Raw genomic sequence first — 5366 nt, 5'->3', positions numbered from 1 at the left:
GAGGCTTTCTACTCCCGTAAAGATTTACACCCTTGGAAACCCTGTACAGGGTCACTATGGGTCAGAACCGACTCGATGGCACTTCACAACACAACAACAAGAAGCAACAATATGAGCCTAATATTGAGGATGCAGGACAAGAATCAGGAGAGGGAAGTTTGGTTAGAAATTCCCTTCCTTTTTTCCCCAATAAGGCTACTTTAGGGGACTTGTTGATGAGGTACAGGCCTGGGCTACTATCAGTGGCAGAAGGACAAGGCAATACAGAGATCAGAATCCACTCATCTTCAATCCACTGTCAAGAAAACAAACATGACCTCCCTGGTGTGTAGCGGTCTCACAATTTCTTATTGCAGCAAATTCCCAAGGACTTGCAGGCTAGAATGGCCTTGTCCTGACTTGGGCCTGCAAGGTACAAGGATACACAGGACTGTCACAGAACCTGGAGAGCTACTTTGGAGGATGGCATGGCTCTGCCAGCCACACTCTCCTAGTATCCCTCCCTATGTGGTATCTGCTTTCTCTGGCAAAAGCATCCTGAGGTTTCACCGTGTCTGCTGCTCTCTCTTCTGGTTCTTCCAGGCCCTCCCAGGCCTAGCCACATACCCTGGAACACCTGTCATGACAGGCCTACATGCCACCCCAGGAAGACTCCGAGAAGTGGCTGAGCCTGCAGATATTCCAGGCATGTCTTCATGCGTCACTGTTCCCGACAGCTTTCATCTTGGTCTTCTCAAATGTCTCTTAGAGCACTGGCTTTCAGCCTCTTGGCTGCTGGAATCTAAACCTGTCAATGATGGCTTTGCCTGCCTGCTTGGCCTCAGAACATCAGGAGCACAAACAGGAAGGGAAGGACTTGTAGAGGCCAGGCAGTTCCTCATCTTCAAGGCAGGACAGTCAGGAGGACTAAAATCCACTGGGATTGGGTTTGCCCCAGCACCTCAATGGTCAGTGATCTTCCCCCGACCTCTGGTAGTTCCTATGATCTGTTCCGGAAGCTCCCCAGTGTTCAAGGTTGAATTTGTAGACTCTGGATACAAAGCCCTATCTCTCCACTCACTAGTTCTGTGAACTTGAGCAAGTTGCTCAGCTTCTCTGAAGCTTCAATTTCCCCAAGTATAAATTATCAAAATGTTAAAATAGTTGTTGTTTTTGTTGTCAGGTGCCATCGAGTTGGAACCGACTCATAGCGACCCCATGCACAGCAGAATGAAACAATGTCCAATCCTGGGCTAACCTCACTACCGATGCCACACTTGAGTCCATCAGTGATGTCACCTGGCCAATCCATCTCGTTGGGGGTCTTCCTCTTTTTCTCTGATCCTCCATCTTGCCCAGCATGACATCCTTCTCCAGCAACTGTGCCCTCCGGACAATATGTCCAAAGTATGAGAGACGAAGCTTAGCCATCCAGGCCTCCAAGGAGCACTCTGGCTGCACTTCTTCCAAAATAGATCTATTGGTTCTTTTGGCAGTCCATGGCACTTTTAGTATTCTCCTCCAACACCACAACTCAAAGGCATCAATTCCTCTACGGTCTTCCTTATTCACTGTCCAGCTTTCGCTAACCAGCTTTCAATAACCATATGAGGTTATTGAAAATACCTTGGTTTGGGTCAGGCGCACCTTAGTCCTCAAGCTGACATCTCTGCTCTTCAACACTTTAAAAAGTTCCTGTACAGCAGATTTGCCTAATGAAATACATCGTCTGATCTCTTGACTGCTGCTTCCATGAGTGTTGATGGTTGATCCAAGAAGAATGAAGTCCTTGACAACTTCAATCTTTTCTCCATTGATAAGAATGTTGTTTATTGGTCCAGTGGTGAGGATTTTTGTTTTTCTGACATTGAGATGCAACCCATACCGAAGGCTGTGTTCTTTGATCTTCATCAGTAAATGTTTCAAGTAAATGTTAAAACAGTAGGCAGATTATATTTTAGAATTGATATGTTGTATTTTTATTTTCATTCAGCTCAAAATAATTTATAATTTCCCTTTGATTTTTTCTTTGGCCAGTGGGCTATTTAGAAGTACATAATGCACTGGACCACAGAATCTATTTGAACTGTAGGTCAGCAATTCAAACTCACCATTCGATCCTAGGAAACCCTGTACAGGGTCGCTATGGGTCGGAACTGACTCAATGGCACTTAACAATAACAATAACAATGACAACAATATCTCTTTCCCCCCTAACCACCCCCAGCCCAGACATCTTTCTGCTAATTTAAACCATGTGGTCATAGAACATATTTTGTGTGATTTGAATCCTTCTAAACTTGTTGAGATTTGTTTTATGGCCCAAATATGGTTCCATGTGAACTTGAGAAGATTGCATGCATGTTGCTTCTGTAGAAATGTTGTGTTGTTGTAACATTCTGTGAATATCAATAGTTAAGTGGGTTGACAGTCTTCTATGTGGTGCTGGACTGAGAACCACATGGAAGGCAGTTCAAATCCAACAGCTGCTGCTTGGAAACCCTATACAGGGACTCCTGGTGTGGTGCTGTAGGATCAGCACTGGATTGTGAACCACAAAGTTGACAGTTCAAACCAACCAGCTGCTCCTCAGAAACCCTATACAGGGTCACTATGAGTTAGAACCAACTCGGTGGTAGTTAACAACAACAACAACATATTCTTATAGGAGACCTGGTGTGGTGCTGTAAGATATACATTGGACTGCTAAGCACAAGGCTGACTGTTCAAATCCATCAGTCACTCCCTGGAAACCTTATACAGGGTCATTAATGAGTCATAACTGATTTGATGGCACCTAACAACAATATACTCTTCAAGGTTTTCTTTGTATGTATTCTATCAGTTAATGAGTCAGGATATTGAACCATCCAACCATTTTTGTGAATTTGTAGTTTTATCAGTTTTTGCTGCATGTATTTGGAAGTTCTATAATTAGGCATATAAATGTTTAGAATTGCTACATCTTTTTGATTAACTGACCTCTTTATCAATAAGGAGCTCTACTAGCGTTGTAGTTATGAATCGGGCTGCTAATCTCAAGGTCAGCGGTTCAAAACTACCAGCAGTTCTGTGGGAGAAAGATGAGGCATTCTGCTCCTGTAATGATTAACAACCTCAAAAACCCTATGCAGGGTCTAGTCGGAACTAACTCCATGGCACATAACCAACCAACCATTATCAATATGGTGTTTCTCCCTGGAAACATTTCTTACTCTAAAATTAATTTTATCTGATGTTAATGTAGCTCATTCAGGCTTCTTTAATTAGTGTTAGAATGTCACTTCTTTTGCCATCCCTTTCCTTTTAACCTGTATCTTATATTTCAAGTGGTGTTCTTGTTGGCAGTCTGTGGTTGGATCTTGTGCTTTTATCCAACATGATCATTCTATCTTTTTCTGAGGGAGTTTAGACCATACATATTAAGTTAAAAAAAACCATATGTTAATTAAAATTAATTATGGTGGTGGTAGCTATGTGCTGTGGAGTCGGTTCTGACTCATAGCAAAACTGTATAGGGTTTCTGAGGCTGTAAATCTTTTTACAGGTGCAGAAAGCCTCATTTTTTTCCTGCAGAATCACTGGTAGTTTTGAACTACTGACCTTGAAAGTAGAAGCCAGACTCATAACCACTATACTACTAGAGCTCCTTTAAAATGGTATTTATATATATATCTCTCTAGATCTCTATATCTATCTATATACTATATACATGCATATATACACACACACATATATACACACACATATATTTACCGTCCTGGTATGGCACTGTGGGTTAATACACTAGCAAAGTCGGTTTGAGCCACAAGGTCAGCAATTCAAGCTCACCAGCTGCTCCGTGGAAACCCTATACAGGGTTGCTGTGGGTCAGAACCAACTCAACTGTTATGGCTGTTAGGTGCCGTTGAGTCGGTTCCTATTCGGAGTGACCAGAATGAAACACTGCGCCATCCTCACAATTGTTATTAAATTTGAGACCACTGGTGCAACTACTGTGCCAATCAATCTTTTGGGGGGTCTTTCTCTTTTTCGCTGACCCTCCTTTTTACCAAACACGATATCCTTCTCCAAGGACTGGTCCCTCTTGATAACATTTCCAAAGTCTGAGAGACAAAGTCTCACCATTCTGGCTCTGAAGAAGCATTCTAGTTGTGCTTCCTTCGATACAGATTTATTTGTTCTTCTAGAGGTCCATGATACTTTTAATGTTCTCCTCCAACATCATAACTCAAATGCATCAATTCTTCTATGGTCTTCCTTATTCATTGTCCAACTTTCACATGGATATGAAGCTACTGAAAATACCATGGTTTGGGTCAGGCACACCTAAGTCCTCAAACTGACATCTTTGTTCTTGAATACTTTAAAGAGGCCACATGCTGCAGATTATACATACATACATTGTTTTTGTTGTTGTCAAGTGCCGTTGAGTCCATTACGACTTATAGGACCCTGTATTGGGTTTCTGAGGAGCAGCTGGTGAGTTTGAACTGCTGCCCTTGTGGTTTAAACCAACCTTTGGTTTCAGTGATTTATCCCACAGCACCACACCAGGACTCCTATCTACGCATACATAAACATATATATATATATACATATATATATGTTGTTAAGTGCTGTTGATCCATTCTGTCTCATAACGTCATAACGACTCTGTATAATTTTCAAGGAATGGTTGATGGGTTTGAATCACTGACCTTGTGGTTTAAAGTCCAGTGCTTATCCTACAGTGCCATACCAGAACCCTAATATATATGTGGAACTTGGTGGCTCTGTAGTGTAAACACTGGACTGTGAACCATAAAGTTGGTGGCTTGAGTCAACCAGTGGCACCACGAGAGAAAAACGAGGCTTTCTGCTCTTGCAAAGATTTGTAGCCTCAAAAACACTATACAGGGTCACTATGAGTTGAAACTAGTTGGCACTTAACAATAGCAACAAAAATATACATACATACATATGTTGCTGTTGTTGTGAAGTGCCATAGAGTCAGTTCCAACCCATAGTGACCCTGTATAGGGTTTCCGAGGAGCAACTGGTGAGCTTGAACTGCCAACCTTGCAGTTCAAATGGCTTTGCAGTCTGATGCATTAACCCACAGTGCCACACCAGGACTCTTACATAAATACATATATATGCATACATATATACATATCGACTCCACAGCACATAACAACAACAATATACATATACTTACACACACACACATATGTATGTTGTTGTTGTTGTGTAGTGCCATCAAGTCGGTTCCGACTCATAGCGATCCTGTACAGGGTTTCCAAGGCTGCAAATCTTTATGGGAGTAGAAAGTCTCATCTTTGTGGAACAGCTGGTAGTTTCGAACTGCTGACTGTGAGGTTCACAGCCTGATTCGTAACCACTAT

The 5366-nt window shown here is 42.2% G+C and overlaps 1 pseudogene; it reads right to left on the bottom strand.

Annotated features, from left to right (window-relative positions):
* Positions 1 to 337: 337 nt before the first annotated feature.
* The window catches only part of LOC102832007, a 9143-nt pseudogene continuing 4114 nt past the window's right edge, over positions 338 to 5366 (bottom strand).

Source organism: Chrysochloris asiatica, unplaced genomic scaffold (genome assembly GCF_000296735.1).
Source record: "Chrysochloris asiatica unplaced genomic scaffold, ChrAsi1.0 scaffold00092, whole genome shotgun sequence".
In the NCBI taxonomy this organism is placed as follows: domain Eukaryota; kingdom Metazoa; phylum Chordata; class Mammalia; order Afrosoricida; family Chrysochloridae; genus Chrysochloris; species Chrysochloris asiatica.
The sequence above is the reverse complement of the archived record's forward strand: the minus strand, read 5'-3'. Positions and strand labels throughout refer to the sequence as shown.